This window comes from Podarcis tiliguerta (assembly GCF_965153285.1).
Source record: "Podarcis tiliguerta genome assembly, chromosome: 14".
Classification (NCBI taxonomy): Eukaryota; Metazoa; Chordata; class Lepidosauria; order Squamata; family Lacertidae; genus Podarcis; species Podarcis tiliguerta.
In genome coordinates, this window is record NC_139547.1 from 25,079,919 (window position 1) to 25,098,939 (window position 19,021).

At 45.1% G+C, this 19,021-nt stretch overlaps 1 protein-coding gene across 1 annotated transcript in view; it reads right to left on the minus strand.

Annotated features, from left to right (window-relative positions):
* SV2B (synaptic vesicle glycoprotein 2B) overlaps positions 1 to 17,937 on the minus strand; it is a 70,598-nt gene extending 52,661 nt beyond the window's left edge. The window contains exon 1 of the mRNA XM_083412007.1: positions 17,623 to 17,937. The gene's annotated coding sequence lies outside the window, so the exon portion shown is untranslated. The remainder of the gene's footprint in view (positions 1 to 17,622) is intronic.
* Between the last annotated feature and the right edge of the window lie 1,084 nt (positions 17,938 to 19,021).

Below are 19,021 nucleotides of genomic sequence, written 5' to 3' on the forward strand. Positions count from 1 at the left end.
TGGCAAGAGCTGGGTTGTTCCCGTACGCTGTGTTGCCGCTTGGCTCCCCACTCCCTCCCAGGGAAGTAGCTGAGTGGCCATGCTTTGAGGAACACCCCAGCTCCTGCCCAGTTCAGTGAGAGCTGGAGCGCTGCGGCAGTGGCAGTTGTGGTGGTGGATGGGGGGCAATTCCCATTTTGCCTCAGGCAGCAAAACAGAATGGGCTGCCCCTGCTTATGGTTGTTTCCAAGCGGGTATATTTAGTGTGTCTGTGAATTCTCTCTTTTAACATGTAGTGAACTGTTGTGCACGTGTTATTGTCATTGTTATTATTGCTATTTATTTAATTTATATACCGCCCTATACCTGGGGGGGGGGGTCTCAGGATAGTTCACAGAACAAAAACCAAGATATAAAACCACAAAATACATAATAAAAACAAAAACAACCCAATAGCCCCCCTACCAAAAAACACATTTTAAAAGGGCATAGGATGGAAATCAGATCAACCAAAGGTTAAAAGGTTAAAAAGGAATGTTTTTGCCTGGTGCCTAAAGGTGTAGAATGAGGGCACCAGGCGAACTTCCCTGCAGAGATCATTCCACAGATGGGGAGCCACTGTAGAGAAGGCCCGGTCTCGTGTTGCCACCCTCCGGACCCCTCGAGGAGAAGGCACATGAAGAAGGGCCTCATGTTGATGTCATGGATTTATAAATAAAATTAGAATTATTTTTACAAGAAGAATATTGGGAGAGAGGCACCTTCCCATCCCTTCCGCTCAACACACGGAGTAGCCTTTGGTTTATTCAGAAGGGTTACCTCTTTCAAAGAAGCTGAAGGTATCTAGAAATGTACCTGCCCTGTAATAGTCTACATGAAACACAGCTGAAAGCAAAGGAGGCCAGTTCTCTCCTTGAAGTGCGAGATCAGATGGTTCCTATTTTAGACTCTAAGCACAAATGGTATTAAGAGGCAGAAACCGAATCCCCGAGTGACCTCCTCAATGACTCCTTGGAGAATAGGTTGTGTCGAGATTGCGCTTCCTTTGTATTTAAAGGCCATAATGCAATGCCATATGGCGAGGAGTGAGTTAATCCACAGTGGGCAATGGGAAGACAAAAAAACATGCTTTCCCCTGGAAATACGGCATTTCAGAAGGGGAAGCATTTCTTTCCCTGTGCAAACATACAAAAATAACATGCCAGAGAGAGGCGGCTAGCCTGAAAACCTTCTTCCTGGCATGCTAGATTTATACGCGCAGGAAGTCACTTTGTCTTTTTCACTCTGGGGAAATCTCCAGTACAGCTTTATCCACACCCAACAATCTGAACTGGTACAGTCCAGAAACAATTACATCACACAACTTTATGAATTTATTTAAAATGCAGTATAAGCTGCCTTTCATCAATGCAGAGTCCAGGGTAGGGTACAGAACATAATTTGTGTTTTTTTATATTAAAAAAACCCCAGCATGGTTTGGGAGTACTGGGAAAGAGGTCTTAACCTTCCCAAGGGTCCCAATCCAGCCCAAACCACAATAGGGATGAATGAGTCTGTCATTTTCAGTTTCTTTTGGTCTCTTATTTTTCCTGTTTTATGTTCAGTTCTCCACCTTTCCATATCAATTTGCAGGGGTGGGGGGTGTTATTTGAAAGGCCTCGGGAACATTCATCAGCATCTTCATGTGAATTTTCCCTAATATGCACATCTTCTTTTGCATAATATATGCATTTTTATAATAATAATAATAATTTATTTATACCCCGCCCATCTGGCTGGGTTTCCCCAGCCATTCTGAGCGGCTTTTTGACAATTTTTGACAATTTCCCATAGGTGTGTGCACAGGATGTGTTAGGTATGCCCAGGCACACTCTAATGTTGTATGGAGCAGCAACCTGGCTCCTTCAGCAGCCACAACCCATGTGGAAGGGAGGAGAGCGAAGCAGACAGAGGCAGAGAGACATAGGCAGAATAAAAAGGCTGGAATGGATCTGAAACTTCTGCCTACATCTATCTATGGTGGTGAATGGGTGGAAGCAAAGAGACTAAAAATCAACACTTATTTTATTTAAAAGAGCCATTTTGGCTCATGTGAATTTCTCCTATATTGAGGATAGACTTTCTTTCTGCTAATTAGGAGTTGCTGTATTATTTTTTTAATTCTAAATTCTCCATAACCAGGTGGTGGCATTTTGGTTTGTAAGGTATTGAAGCCTATTGGAGACCCATGAGAAGCAGCTACTTAAAAGAGCAGTTTTATGTGTGTCGACTCAGATGAAAGTCTCACTGAGTTCAATATTAATTGCACTCACTTAAGTCTATGTAGAAAGGACTGCAGCCGCCAAGTGCTTCATTCTGTCCTCCTGGGTGGCATTTGTGGGCATACTTCCAGAGGGACAAAGCACTTCACCCACTGTCCACAGTGGGTGGAATCCAAAGGTTGGTGCTTGCATGAGGCAAAGTGAAGCAATTTGACTCAGGTGGCAGCCCCTGTCCCCACAGACAGACGACCATCCAAGGAAGGAGATTCCACCACCAATCCTTACACTGCTCGGCTCAGAGATGGTGGCCTTTGCCACCCAGTGGGCTTGTGACTGTAGTGGAATTCAAACCAGGAACTTCCCAGCTCACTCACTCTCAGCCACTGTGCTACACCAGGCTCTTGGGAAAGCCTCCCGCAGTTTGGTCAAACTCATGCTGGTAGCTTCAAGAACACTGTCCAACCATCTCTTCCTCTGTCGTCCCCTTCTCCTTGCACCCTCCATCTTTCCCAACATCAGGGTCTTTTCCAGGAAGTCTTCTCTTCTCATGAGGTGGCCAAAGTATTGGAGCCTCAGCTTCAGGATCTGTCCTTCCAGTGAGTACTAACATTTTCCAAACATTTTCACAATAACCTTCACACCAGATAATTACATTGTTTCATAAGTTGACTTCCCACCGTTGCCTCCAGAGTGTTTTTCCTCTTCCCTACTGCATTAAATCTTTTATCTATTAGAAAAAAGTTAATCTGTTACAATTATTTTATCATTTTCTTTCCGCTGTTTCCATCTCAAATCCTGCCCGCGATTTCATTTGACGAGGCTTCACCTTGAAAGCCTGTTTAACCTTTGTCCCTCCAGATGCTGCCGAACTACAACTCCCTAGTCATTGGCTATGCTGGCTGGGGCTGATGGGAGTTGTAGTCTGGCAACATCCGGAGGGGACAAATCTTGCATTGTTCTGTTGTATTTTAAATTGTGGTTAAAAACTACAGAGGCCATTGTGAGGTAACTCCCCATATGGGTCCATTTTCAAATCAGGAACTGTGGGCAGGCAGGGAGGCTGCAGCGTGCTGGAGAAATAACTGCACGCCACCCTCGTAAGAACAGGCAAAGAGTCCACCTTCTGGATGAGGCCAAAGTGGGGTCAACTAGTCTAGCATCTTGTTCTCACAATGGCTCACCAGATGCCCCAATAGGAAACTGGCCAGCACAAGAGCACTCTCCCGCTCTGATAGATATTTGCTTGCTTCTAGCTTAAGGGTCATCAACCAGCAGAATCTAACAATGTCTCTACACAGCCATGCCTTCCCCTTCCCCCAAACTGGTGGGCCTTCCTTCTGCAAGGCTGTCAAGATATTGAATGCTCAATCTTTAAACAAAAAACACCATTGCAGAAGGAAGAGGAACCCCTTCCAGGCATTGCCTGAAATTTACGCCGAAATTATTTTGATTAAAAAGAAGAAGAAGCCAGTGCAATTTAGACACATCCACTTCAACTCAGAGCTGCCCCCCGCCACATTAGTAACATCTTTTTCTTTTGGACAGACTGCAGTTAATTAACACAAAAGCAAGGACAGGAATTAATTACAAAAGCTGCTAATTAATTCCCCCCCCCCCTCAGTATCACTCCTAACAACAAACTCGAGTAGTGAGTACTGACAGGGTTATAGACCAAACAGAGTCACTGAGAAACAAGGAGCAGGCTTAGAGAGCCACAGGGGCTTGCAGAAATACCCCAAAAAGAGAGGTTTTTTGGGGGGGAACTGTAATGGCACAACTCCCCCCCCCACCCTAAAAAAAGCACAATACATTCTGCATATGCTCCATGGCCACAGAGTACTGAATGCCTTTTGGGGGTGGAAAATGGGAAGGGGAATGGAATGAAGAATCCTGGGGGGCTGGAACAGGGGAAAAGAATGTAATCTTCACTGTATGCCATCACTCACTTCCTCACTACCAAACAGCACAAGTAGTTCATGCATTGGTTACCTTGAGACTGGATGACTGCAGTGTGCTCTGAGTGTGGCGTCCAGAACAGTTGGAGACAGAACACAGCCATTGTCGCTAGTAGCCAAGGAAGGAAGGGTGGAGGAATAGGGGGTGGGAAGGGGCTGTTTGCTCAATTTCTTTCTGTCATCATTTCTGTAGAAACCCCTGTCGGTTTAGCACATCAGTCCCCAAATCCCAGTGTGCCTCAAAGTCCTCTTTCAAGCTGGCTTCCTCTCCTTTTTCAATCAAGCACCTTTCTAACAGGCTCTTAGCCTGCCCCCATCCACACACAATGCTAAAGCAGAACATTATGTTCCGCTGCATTCAGAGATGAAAGGGAGGCCTCCCAAGAATCAGCCTCAAAGCTAGCTAGGGGTGCAAAAAAAATGAAAAGCAGAAAGTGTGGCTACACATACACACACAAGTAAAACCTCAAAAAAACCAACAACGATTTAATGCAAAATATTGCTTTATGTTCCAAGATATGAAAATGTTCTCTCAAGGTACTTATAAGTCTGCATACAGGAAGCAAACATATCATGGGGTAGGAGGAAGCTTTGTGTAGCCTTCCCCCGATGGACTACATTTCTACATGCAGGCTTCCAAGGTTGTTTTTCGGGCAGGCAGCTCTGCAGTGCGCTGCAACCAAGGATCTTCCCATGTCCTTTTGGGTCATGTTTAGGGTGTTTTTGGTTTTTTTAAAGAAAAGAATGGAACCACTAAAGTCCAGGTTGGCTGAGTGGGAAGAGATCCCTTGCATCCATCTTGATTTATCAGGCTTGCAGCTTAGCATAGCAATATCCCAGAAGTCTGAAGTGCTGAAAGTTAGATTTACACCTGGAAGGCTGCTCTGAAAACAGGCCAGCATCTCTAATGAGGTTCCCGAGACCCTCCTGAGTGAAGGGAGTGGCTGACAAGCCAGGATGGCCCTCATGTCCTCCAAGAAGATTGCATGGATGAAAGCACGCCAGCCTGGCTACCTCAGGGAAGAGCCTCATTAGTGAAACGCATAAGAAAAGCCTCCCCCCTCTTCCTCTCCCCCACCCTCGTTTTTCTCTGCCTACACAGTCGAAGCCAGCTGGTGTTTTTTGTTCCGTGGTACTGTTTAAATATTGAAAGGATTTTTCATCCTGGACTTGGCAGGTGGGGGTGGGGCAGGGGGGTGGGGGAGAACTGCAGGAGGATGAATCAGGCCTGGCTGGGGCTGGCCGGCTGCAAGCTGGACCACAGTCCTGCCTCTCGAACAGTCTCACATCTGCAAAACAGGATCCAGCCGTAACTGCCTTCCCCACGCAGCTCCCTCATGGCAGGCTCCAGCTGGGCAGAGTAAGGAAAACAGACCCTCCCAGTGTCCCTATTTTCCCTGATTTACAGAAGTCATCCGGGTTTCTGATTTGATCCTGGAATGTCCCGCTTTTTCTTAGGACGTCGCTATTTTCATCAGAGAAATGTTGGAGGGTATGGAGTTATGAGACCCCCCCCAAGCCAAGGAGATAAGTAACTATACAGCATTTAGAAGACATCTGAAGGCAGCCCTGTATAGAGGTTTATTAATGTTTGCTGTTTTGCTATCTTTTTATATATATTGTTATCTTTTTATATATGTTTTGTTATCTTTTTATATCTGACTGGCTAGGGCAACCCAGTCAGATGGGCAAGGTGTAAATAAGAAAATTATATTATTATTATTATTATTATTATTATTGAATAGGACGTCCCTATTTTCATTTTTGGAGAAATGTTGGAGGGTATGGGAGAAATGGATGCCGCTTGAAAGGAGCTGGGTACTGGGGCCTAGATGTAGCCCCCCATCAGGGACTCTATCTGGCATTCAGGACTCTCCATAGGCCATGCCTGCCCCCCAGTCCTGCCCTCTTTCATGGGCCCTGCCACACACCCTCCTCAATTGGTTCTTCCCTGGCTTGAATACAACATTGAACTGTGAGAATGCCTCTCGCTTGCCTTGGTAGAAGATGGAGGAAAGTATGTGTGTAGAAACCTCTGGCAACAGTCTTATCTGCTGCCCCACTCACTTTTGGCACAGAGTCCACCTGCTTTTGTTTCAGGCCATGTCATCCCTGGAAGGTGTCCCTTGAGGAACGGTGTCCCTTGGGCTGAAGAAGATTCCCTACTCCCACTTTAAAGAACCATCCCCCCCACCCTAAATTTACTTGAAAGTATATTCAAGAATAGCATGACCCTTGAATGTGTTGTCTGGTATGGGTTGGTGGGTACCAAAGCCCACCTACTAAGCCCTGATTCCCCTGAATCTTCAAAGGCAGAGTCCTGCAATAACAACAGCCTCAGGAGACTCCTCAGGAGATGAAGAACGCCCTGGGGAGAGAATTGCACAGCTGGGAATCCCACTGAACCATCAGTGGCAGAAGAAAGCACCTGCCCTTTAACTTGAGGTTGAGGACCTCCAGTTAATGACTACCTTCACAGTGCTATAAAACTCATCCTGTTACTCCAGAATCTTGCTGAGATAGCATGCCTGTTTGAATTCAGCTGCAAAAGCACTGTCCATGGTCCTGAATTCACATCTAAGTTGCTCTCCAAGGTACCACCTTTTGACTTGTCCTGTCTCACCCTTCTGCCTGACTGGGGAACCAGGAACTTCTGACAAGGAGCTTTATGAACCACCAGCCTTTCTCCATTCTGGACATCCCTGTGGATCATGACTGCTGAACTCCCAACTCCCATCAGCACTAACTGTTGACCGTGCTGGCTAGGGCTGATGAAAGTTAGAGTTCAACAACACCTAGAGCCAACAAGGCGCACAGATTCTGTTGGACTACAATCCCCATCATCCCTGATTATTTGCCATGCTGGCTGGGGCTGATGGGGAGATGGAATCCAACAACAGATGGAGGGCACCACATTGACTCCACTCCATTCCCTGCTTCATATGCACCATTCTTGCTCCTGAACATGCAGTCTAAATGGGCAGGTCTATCAAGATAGGGGAAAGAGTGTTCCAAGCTCCACTGAATTTCTCCATGTACAAATTATGCTACACTCTGCTTTATAAAAAGAAAGGACGAAAGGAGGGGTCTTTCTTAATCCATCCACTTTCGTAAGCTCTTTCTAATTTAAAAAAGAAACATTAAGCCACAACCATGGTGTTAGAAATCTGTTCGTGGAACATGTTCCCACATTACATTCAATGACTGCACAGTCTCTGCACCTGTGTACACAAATAGTTTATACTTGTGCAATTATTCATGTATAATGTTTAATGGGTGTATAGTCTCTGTACACAATAGCTGTACAAATCACATAGTGAACACTCTTTCACACAAGCAGTTGGCAGCTCTTTACCCCTGGTTTTTGACACTTAAGATGTATATCTTTAGGACCCATCTTATTCCTGTGACTGTAAATTGTTTTCAGCTGCTTTTAATAACATAAAAACTGCAAAAAAAAAATGATTTTTGACATACAGGCACTCCAATTTCTTGTTGTTGTTGCTGCTGCTGCTGCTGCTATTAACTCACATAAATGACTCAAAGCAACTTACAGAAACAACGGGAATGCAGAAAACATTTACAATAAACATAATTAGTAAAAACTGGGGGGGGTGGAATCTATGCAAATAACTACTCCTGGCAATAGCTAGATGAAACAGTTGGTGCGTTTCAGTTTCAAGGTGGGAAACGCAGCTGTGTGGGGAGTGTCTGGAGGTGAGGAGGGATAATGCTCAGCTCATAGCAGCTTAGACGGCTTCAATGTGCTCTCTGCCAGACTGCTATTGAAGGGCATTTTGGAAATGACAGCTTGCCCTTCAGATATTTTGGACTACAACCGGGGCTGCAGGAGTCACTCAGCAGGAGGTATACCATATGTGGCCATAATATTGTACAGAGTGGATGTCATTTGCATGAAGTTCAGTCCCCAGCATTTCCAGGTAGGACTTCCATGAGAAACCCTGGAGAGCGAGTGCCTTGCTAGCTTCTTGGGCTGGCTGGAGATGATGGGAGTTGTAGTCCAGAACCTCGGGAACACACCAGGTTCAGAAAGGCTTCCTGTGATGGCCTGGGATTTGGACTCGGAGGCTGAACCTGAGGAATCCCAGCCTGCACATAACCAGCTGAGCCGGGGCTGGGGCTTGAGCCTAAAGGGTCCTCGCCTGTGCTGGATCCTCAGGTGCAGGCACCAGCTGAGTCTGCTCTGGCTCCTGAGGTGATGGAGGACCCATTGCCTGCAGGTGCTCCACTCAGAGCCCTGTCAGGGGACGCTGAGGTTGCCTCTGGGTCCGGTAACCCTCCAGCCAGGAGAGCCTGAGCTGCAGAGGCTCAGGGCAGAGAGGTGGAGGGAACTAAGTTCCCGCAGGAGGAGTGCTCACCTCCAGGCCGGGAGAGGCGAGTCACCTGTGGACCGGGGCCACCCTGTGCCTCGGGGCAGATAAAAGCCAGCCAGCCCCAGTCCCAAGCTGCGGGAGCAACGTTGTTGGTAGCCAGTTCCTGCCTGCGCCCTGCCTTGCCTCTCTGCCATAGCTCCTGACCTCACCCGACTCCCTGCCTTGGACCCAGCTTCAGCTTTGACGGACTGTCTCCCTACTGCACCCTCAACCTTGGACTGGACTCGCACCTTGCCTCACAGTTAACCCTTGGGACCAGCACACTTCCTTAGTGGAAGATCCTTCCCCACAAACCCCCAGATTAAGTTTCTTGTGAAGGGGGATTGGCTGTTAGACTGCTTTGAGAATTGTAGCTCTAGGGGGTCCTCTTGATAATTCTCAGCACCCTTAGCTAACTAGAGCCCCCAGAATTCTTTGCGGGTAACCATGGCTATTTGAAGTGGTATATTGGCTTTAAATTAATGTGGCTAGAATGTCAACAAACCTTTCTAGGCATGAGACTTGAGATGCCGTGAAACCTTTGTCCCTTTTCGCTACTGTTCTGTGCAACCACTTTGGCAACTTTTCTTTGGCAGAAATATCCCTTCCACCAGTTGGGAACTGAGGCCATCTGTTGCTGACAGACCTAACAAGATTCTGCAGACAATCCCTGCTTTCAAACAGCAAAGCAGGAGCTCCTGTTTTACAGAGTGAGTATCTCTCTCTCTCAGGGACGCGGGTGGTGCTGTGGGTTAAACCACAGAGCCTAGGACTTGCTGATCAGAAGGTCGGCGGTTCGAATCCCAGCGATGGGGTGAGCTCCCGTTGCTCGGTCCCAGCTCCTGCCAACCTAGCAGTTCAAAAGCACGTCAAAGTGCAAGTAGATAAATAGGTACCACTCCGGTGGGAAGGTAAACGGCGTTTCCGTGTACTGCTCTGGTTCGCCAGAAGCAGCTTAGTCATGCATAGTATCGCCAGCTCCCTCGGCCAATAAAGTGAGATGAGCACCACAACCCCCAGAGTCGGTCATGACTGGACCTAATGGTTAGGGGTCCCTTTACCTTTACCTTTACCTCTCTCTCTCTCTCTCTCTCTCTCTCACACACACACACACACACACACACCCCTTCTCATTCTCAATGTTTCACCACCCCAGCCCTAAACTACCCCTAGCACACACACACACACACACACACACACACAGGTAGACAGGCCTAGCTTAACAAAAAGGCCAAGTGGGCTTCAGCACCACAGCCACAATCCGAAAAAACCTCACTAAGACATCACTCAAGTGATAGGAAGGGCTGTAGGCCAGTGGTAGGGCACCTGCCTTGCATGCAGAAGGTCCCAGGTTCAATCCCCGGCATCTCCAGGTACATTTGGGAGAGCCTCCTTGTCTGACACTTTGGAGAGCCTCTGTCAGTCAGTGCAGATGATGCAGAGCTAAATGAACCAATGGTCTCCCTCGGCATAAGGCAGCTTCCTATATATATAAAAACTTTGTATTTTAAAATGCAAGCTGCTCGTAGGAGGGGTTTGGTTTCTGTATATATAATTCATTAATACATGGCTAAAGCAGGCTGCTAGGTTTGCTTAGTGGGGCAAGTGCTGCTCAGGCATGCAAATATTTTCCAGTGTCCTATGGTGGATCCAAGCTGTCTCTACACACATGCAAGTGTTTTTGTAAAAGAGTGTGTGTTTATACAGCTCAACTTGGGTACACTTGACTGTACACTCATTGAGCATTACATATGAATAACTATATGTATGTACACAGCGCAGCTATTTCTGAGCACAGGTGTACATACACATGCTACACTCATTGAAGCTAGCATGTGAACACTCCTTAACCTTCCCAGGGTCAGAAACTCTGCATGCTCAGTTTGAATCCAAGTTTGTTTGTCTGAATGCATTTAGGAGCCCTATTCAGACATTCCTGCTTTATGTCGAAAGGTTGGGTGTGGAGTGTGTAGGACTGGGACCTATAAGGATGTTTGGGAAAGGGGCAACACGCACAGCTCTGCCCCCCTACTCTTAATCATGACATTTTGCTTCCACTTTTCCTCCAAAGAACTCAAAATGCTATACACAATCTCCACCATTTCGTGGCCCAGGATCACCCAGTGAGTTTTCTGGCTGAGTGGGGATTCAAACCCTGGTCTCCCAGGTCCTAGTCCGACACTCTAACCACTGCACTACATTGGCATCCTTGCACATATTCCTGGGGAAATGCTGACAGATGAGGGCACTAAAGACACTGGGGTTTCGGGTTGCCAAATGGGACCAGCCACTCAACTTTTATAGCCTAACAACAGCTTGATCTGCAGAGATCAGAGGGAGGAGCTTTTTGCAACGCTCCTCTGCAGCACACTTAGCATATTGGTTCATCTCAATATGGATTCTAGCACTTACTGTTGCTGGGGGTGGAGAAAAATAGTCTTAGTGGCTGGAATCCAGAAGTACAATAAGAATGAAAAACAAGGATTTGAAAGAGTGCTTTAATATTTCTTTTTCTTTTAATCTCATTAGTGTGATTTGCTTGTCTCTTTTAAAGTAATTGTTTCTCTGCAAAGCCAAGACCAGCTTATGCCACATTAAAAACTGGCTTGTCATTTCTCCCCCAGGGAGGACTGAGGCTGGATCCTGGGCTCACACATTTCATCCAAATAGCACGGCCTGTTCTTCTCATAAAAAGAGAATTGGCTGCAGAGGTGACTCGCGGGCAGGAAGGAGAGTGAGCTGAAACCCAAAGAGATGTATGAGGGCAAAGCCAGCATTTTTTCTACTGGTGTACGATTGCTATCAACGAACCAAAGCTTGAAAATTCTGCATTTATACATTTGGTTCCCCTGCAGGGTGATCCACTAAGACCATAGGTTCTCAACCTGTGGGTCCCCAGATGTTGTTGGACTACAACTCCCATCATCCCTGAGCTCTGGCCTTGCTAGCTAGGGGTGATGGGAGTTGTAGTCCAACAACATCTGGGGACCCACAGGTTGAGAAAGGCTGCACTAAGACAAAAGTGGGGCACTGCCCCACTAAACTCAGTCTGCCCTCAGTCAACCTGATTGACTTCTTCCTTACAACCAGTCCAGGAGGTGGCACTGCCTGCCAACTTCTTCCTCCTCCTTAGCCTCAGTGTCACCTCTGTAGAACACAGCAGGGAGAAGGAGGAGGATCTAGACAAAACTAGAATTAGTTGGCTCTGTCTCTTATTGGCTCTGGCTCCACCTACTGGTGGGCTCCCTGCTTTCTCCCCTAGCAAGTCCAACAGGCACTAGATGCCACTGTTCGGTTCAAAACATTCATAGAATCATAGAATTGTAGAGTTGGACGAGACCCCAAGAGGCATCTAGTCCAATCCCCTGCAATGCAGGAATCTTTTTGCCCAAGGTGGGGCACGACCCCAGACCCTGAGATTAAGAGTCTCATGGCGTGGATTTTTCCTGCTAGCAACAAAGTTGCAAAAAGCTTTACATGAGCTGCCGGTGGGGGGCAGGAGGGCTTTTAGGGATAGGGGAGAAATTTGCTTGCAAACCTACCAAAATCTGCACATCTCAAACCAATATCAAAGCACGCCTCTCCTTTGAAATCTACACTTCTCTGAATTTGCAGTGCAATTCTCCAACAAAATAATATGTACGAAATGTGCATCTACAAGGGGGAAGTGTGCTTTAAAATGCATCTGTTAATGAAAATAGCATACAGCATGTGTTATGTTAGGGGAAATTGCTTGCAAAAATGTGTATTTGGGGGGAAATTCCATATAATATTGAGAAATGTGCACTAAATCACTGGCAAATTTTCAGGAGGATATTATTGTTGTTGTTGTTGTTGTTGTTGTTGTTACCACCACCACCATCATCATCATTTCTTAAAAAAGTACCAACTGATGCAGAAATTTGATGAACTGAAGACTGGAAAAATGAGAAACTATGGGAAACCAAAACTGACAACCTGCCCCTCTCCCAAAGGCAACTCTTAGGCAAGATCATTGCCAACAGGGGCATCGTGAATAAATTCTGAGGGTCAGATGATGCTCTGCTTTCACAACACACACACACACACACACACACACACACACACACACACACTGGGAGGCAGTTTTCTGCTATTAAGCAGGACCAGCTGAGGCATCAAGTCCCAGGAGAAAGGGTGGGGGAGAAGCATGTGTTGATAGGCGCAGTGGAATGGGGGGGGGAGGCGCCTTCATTTCACAGGGAGGAGGGATAAGGCATGGGGCAGGGATATAAAACAGACCGGGATAAAGCGAAGAAGCTGCAAGCTGGCAGGTTTTTCCTCTTGACAACGTCACAACAGAGAAGCCAGTCAATGTTTCCACCAGCCAGCTCAATCTTTAATGAGGCAGCTACAAATGCAGAGAAGGTGTTTTTGCTCAGCTAGGCCCTGCCATGCTGAAAGCACTTAACATGGGGGGGGCGTCTTTTTACTTTCAGAAAAGGGTAGAGCTTATAAGCTTTAAAAACATTTTGGTATGGCCATCAGAGCTGCTGTGTTTCTGAAATTCACCTCGCCACAGCCCAACTCCACCTTCAGGGGGCAGAGTTTAACCTGGGAGCCCCTTTGCCCTCACCCCAGATATTTTGGGGGGTAGAGTGTGAAATGAATGCTTAGTGTGTGTGCTAAGTTGGTGAAGAATTTCAGTTTGAGTTGCATTTTATCGTGAATCTACTAAATTTCCACTCCCCGAATGAATGCTCAAATTGAAAAGGAGCTAACTCCTGAAATGTGGACATAGTTCTGGATTTTGCAATGCAGTCCTCCAACCAAAATAATATGCACTGAAATGTGTATATATGAGATAGAGCATGCATAAAAATGCCTGCATTTGTGAGAATAGCACACACAAATGCATTATATCAAGGAAAACTGCTTCCAAAAATGTGTATGGCAGACAAAATTGTTTACAAAATATATGTATCTTAGGAGAAGCGCACACGAAAGTGCTGGCGAATTTTCATGAGGACTTTTTATTTTTAAAAAATTGCAAAGGGATGCAGGAATGTGGAGAACATTCATTGGGAGAATGAAAAATTTAAGAGAAACCAAAACTGACAGATTCACACATCCCTAGCTGAGAGGCACACAAGAACTGGCTTAATCTTTCACCTTCCCTCTTAAAACCCTTGTGTGTTGAGATGCACTGCATCATGGAACCATATCCCATGATGCAGCAATATTGTATCGCCCATTTTTAAACAGGGCCAGTTTAAAATATACCATAGAGACAAAGAAATGCAATGTTTTAAGTAGCACTTAGATCCAACTGTATCGGGAATAAGTCCCACTGAACTCAATGAGACCTCTCATCGTACTAACCATGCTGTTGTACATTTGTAAATACTTCCTTCATCTCATCTTAAGACAGAAACTATCTGAAGACAAATGTTTATAATTTATATCTGTTACACACACACACACACACACACACACACACACCCCTCTAGCATGGAAGAGTTTTGTGTAACACAAAGGCTTCTACATCACACTGAGAGCATTGATTAGAATTTCATCAACACATCCTTTTCCAGATTATTCAGCAAGGGATGAGAGAGGAAATTGGGTTGGTTTGTAATTAAATATGAACCTGCTTAATTTGCACTTCTCAAAACACTATGAAAACTGAGCACGGTCACCTTTTAAAATTTAACACTTCTCTGAATTTTTCAATACAGTTCTCCAACCAAATCAATGTGTACAAAAAGGTGTGATTTAGGAGAAGTTGTGCAAGAAAAATGCATATGTGAATGAAAGTAAGGCACTTAACTGCATTATAGTATGGGAACTAGCACGCAAAAATTTTGCATACATTTCTCTTGGTATACACATAACAAGAAAAAAGCTTACTAAACTCCTGATTAATATTGAAAAGCCTTTTTTAAAAAAATCAAACTCATGCAGAAATGTGGCATGGTGGTTGGAAAAATTAGAAAATGAAGCAGACAGATTCACTCATCCTAACCAGCAAATTTCACCTACAGAATTTAGAGCATTTCTCAGACTGTATTCAGCCTGACAACATCAAATACCCCAGACTTAACACCAACACAGAAGAAGATTCTGCCAGTGATATCCAGTACATGTTTACTCAAAGCTAAGTTCTGCTGAGTTCCATGGGGCTTACTCTCAGGTAAGTGGATATAGGCTTGCAGCCTTAACTGCTTCTAACTATTGTTAGATACACACCCAAACCCCATCTATCGCATACATTTGAGTGGAATATGTCCAACAGTATTAAATATTGTGCCTTTTGTACAAGTAAATCTCCTGTGATTTTATACCCTTCTGATTTAGATCGCAGCGCCTTGTTTACTTTCTTGCAAGAAAATCTCACTTTCCTGACTTTTAGCAACCTTGATATGTTATACCTGCAGGTGAATCAGCCATTAGTAATAAGCCAGAATGAATAATTTAGAATCGCACGTACTGTATCTGGAGTTACTTGTATCTGATGTTATTCATGGCTTCACGGGTGATAAGATAATAAAATCAAAACACTGAATCAGCAGCACTTTCAGAATGTTGGTATGTTTATGAAACAGGTAGCTAATATTTGTAGTTTGGGCAAATGAATCAACTAATTAACCAAATCCACCATATCAGCAGATCTTAACAAGCCTGAAAATTAGGCACTAACCTGGTCATATGTGACAAGCAAAAATCTGTTCTAGCGCCCTTTTTTATAAATTGTGTTTTCCCAATTTGCCCTTCAAAGGCCACATAGTCTTATGTGTGATCAGGAGCACTAGTAAGGTTTTGGGGGCTAGTAATTTTATGCACCTATCCACAAGGCTGATATACAGTAAAACAGGCAGAAATGAAACAAGAATTACTGGGGGAAATAAAATTATCCAGACTTTGCTCATGATCAACTTTGGACCAACCAATCCAGGAAGAAGAAAAACCCTCGTTCAACTTTACCAGTTTAGATGCAGGTATCATGCCTTTTCCTAGATGCCTTTGTTTCTTGGGAACACGAGTCCTTAGGATTCTTAAGGATCCATTGAGCAAAGCATTTTAAGATGCACGTATGTCATTGCCTCTGAACCAAAATAATGCAACGGCTTACCTCATCTCAAGTTCTTCCCTTGCCCTCCTTCCTGCATCTTATATTGGACTCAAAGGTCTGGCCCCTTTAAATTCTTGCCAGCACAAATGCAAAGACTATTAGCCAGAGAACCCCATTCGTAGCAACCACTCAAAGGATTAGCAAACCCCAGCTGCTTGGTAGAAGTGAAGCCTCACATTAAGGTTTAATGTAACCGTAGTACAAGCCTGTAGGGATGCGAGAAAAGGGGCACACGGAACGAGCGTTGCAAACTGAAAGCTACATTCGCACATTTTCCTCCTCCTGTATATCAACCCATCAAGGGAGGTGTGCTTTACAACAATAAGCATACAGTGGACTTTGATCTCAGAATAGCAATGGGTGACTCTGTCCATTTCAGTTTCTCTCTGTTTCTCATTTTTTTCCAATCTTAAGCTTAATTCTCCACAGCAATTTTTGGATATTTATATGTATTTTTAAATCCTTATGAAAATTCACCATCCTTTTACTGCGAATTTCTCCTAATAGACACATTTTATTGCGATTTTACCGGGCACACACGTTTCTCCAGAGCCATTTCCTTCTAATAAAATGCCTTTTTCTATGTTGTTTTCGCTACCCTGGCATATGCATTTTTGTACACATTTCTTGGCTAGAGAATGGCAGAGCAAAATTCGGAGAGGTGCAAATTTCAGAAGATGGCTGTGTGTCGGTTCGTATCTGGATTCTGAAAGTGAGAATTATGTATGTTTGCCTTAAATGAGAACTAGTTCCCATTTCTCCCACATCTCTATCTCAGAACGGTTACTGAGGTGGGGAATTCCTATTCCTTATCCGTCCCACTTGTGCTAGCTTTGCATACTATCCATAAGAAGAAGCGAAGCCCCAAATGCAAGGTGGGCAAGGTCCATGTGTTATGACCAAAGGTCATCATTGCAGATGGATTGTACCCCACACCAGTAAATCCATGTCATCAGGTAACAGGAGAGTGTCAGGAACTGCCAGCTGAGGTTCTTGGAGCCAAGCCAAGGAGCTACAGCTTTACGTTTGGCACAAACCTAGCAGTGCTCTCATTAGGAACATACCATTGCCAACTCAACATGAGCAGGCTTTGCAGATTTAAAATATATAAATCAAGTTCATTTCTGATGCAACTGCATTTTATTTTTATGGGGATGGCAAAATATTTGTTCCTTTCAATATCCCTGCTCTCATCTCCGGGGTGTAGGTTGGGAAATTATCATATTCAAAGTGTCCATTCGAGCACTTCTGGTGTGTATAATTTAGGGTCGGGAGGGTTCATTTTGTTAAAAGTTCCATTTAATTTACGTTCCCGCATGGTCATTTTCACCCCTCACTCCCCTGGTACTTTTTTCACTGTCTCTTAAATTTGACCCAGAGAGATCAACTATACGCAAAATATAAATTCGCTAGCATAATAAAAAGTTTATTGCATTCAATTTTTTTATGGATTTCCCCACATCTGCTTCTGAACTGATATTCACTTCTGACCTGCCCCCAAGGCCAATCTGGAACAGGACATTTCCTAGAAACCACCAGTTCGCGGCTAGCAAAACGCACCAGATTGCAATGTAACATCTTTTGAAGCCTAGTGCTGGTCTCCAAATGATACCCAGACGTCCTGTGCATTGGGGGAGGGGGAATAACCAAGCAACACACCCATCCGCAACCCTTCCGGTAGTCCAGGTACACTCAAGAGCTCTTTTAAGACATAACCCACACATCCCCAAATATGAGCTGGGGGCACCGATGAACCTGCACCACCCGAACGAACCCTTGACAAGCTCAGGGGACTTTGCAATCTCCCTTCTCCCCTCCTCCCCTTTCCGCCATCCCTTCCTGTTCCCTGCCTTTGCTCTTCGGATGAATCCTTTACTGCTGCACTGTAGCTGGACTTCCAAAGCAAAGTAGGGCCAAATGCACCCAGGAATTAAAAGGAAAAGAAAAGAAGGAGTATTTCTTACCAGAATTAGTCAATGTTTCGTTCCAGAGCTGCTACTCATTTGTTTATTTGCTCCCCGGTCATTTTTTTCCCATCCCTTCTTCTCCTTTTGCCTCTTGGCCCCTCAAATGTGGGCATCAGAGGGGGATTAAGCAGACCAAATGTTCTGGCGAGCCGAGCGGATCAACCCACTGAGGACAGGCATCCAGGTAAGGAGAGATCAGCAACGAGAGAGTCCATCAGCTAGGAAGAGAGAGAGAGGGAGTCTCTCTCTCTCTCTCGTCCACAGACATACACACACACATACACACACACCCCAACAACAAAGCTATACGGGGAAGCTGCAGGCAGAACAGATGGGAGGGGTGGGGAGGGAGGGAAGGAGGGAAGGAGGGAGTAGGGCGTCAGGGAAGACTAACGTAACAGATGTGTTGACTTTAACTTATACAGAAAATTGATTGTGCTTGGCGCAGAGGGAATGGGGGGAGACAGAGAGAGACAATAGTCGTTATTAGAAGGAGGGAGGCAGTTTGGAACACCAGGCTTCAGTATTGCTTTGTTTCTCCTATTTTATTCCGGTATCCGAAGGAGCAGGACATGTGTGTTGGAGGGGTGGACTCTTTGCTAAGGCTGAGCCAGATGGATCTCTTCCATTAAACGACAGTCTCCATCCACTTGAGAACCGCGAGGACAGTGTGGTACAACATTTAGATGTAGGACAGGTGTGGAAAGTCAAGAGAGAGGTCCACCTATAGGTTTCTAGCTGCTGTTCATCTGCGCCAAGCACCACCCATATATGGGACTCAACACAAGCAAAGGAGAGTCATAGAATCATAGAGCTGGAAGGGACCCTGAGGATCATCTAGTCCAACCCCCTGTAATGCAGGAATCTCATCTAAAGCATCCATTACAGGTGGCCATCCAATCTCTGCTTAATAACTTCCAATGAAGGAGAGTCCACCACCTTCCGAGGGAGTCCATTCCACTAAGAACAATACATTTTGAGGGGCTGCAAACCCACCTCACTTCCCCTGATATTGTCTAATTTGTGTGGCAATCAAAAATGTACTGTTAGTGGACTTCCTTGTCTTTCTGAGTTTCTTTTCCCGCTCATTATATGGATTCCAATGTTTGCTTTTGGAATTTGGATTCCTGCAGTTTATAGTATATTTGAACAGGGGTAAACTTCCTCTGTCCTGGGGGTATAAGAAGGGCACCAATTTCCATTTCGCTCTGTATTTGTGTCATGCACCCCCATTTCCATTCCACTGCAGTTCATCTTCTGTCCACAACTAAATTATTTGCCTAGCTGTCCACTGTGTTGAAATTGCATAGCTTGCATAATTTACTTAAGTAATTACGTACATTACATTGTTATTACGCACTGAAAGCAGCAACAAATGCAGATACTGATCGTATTG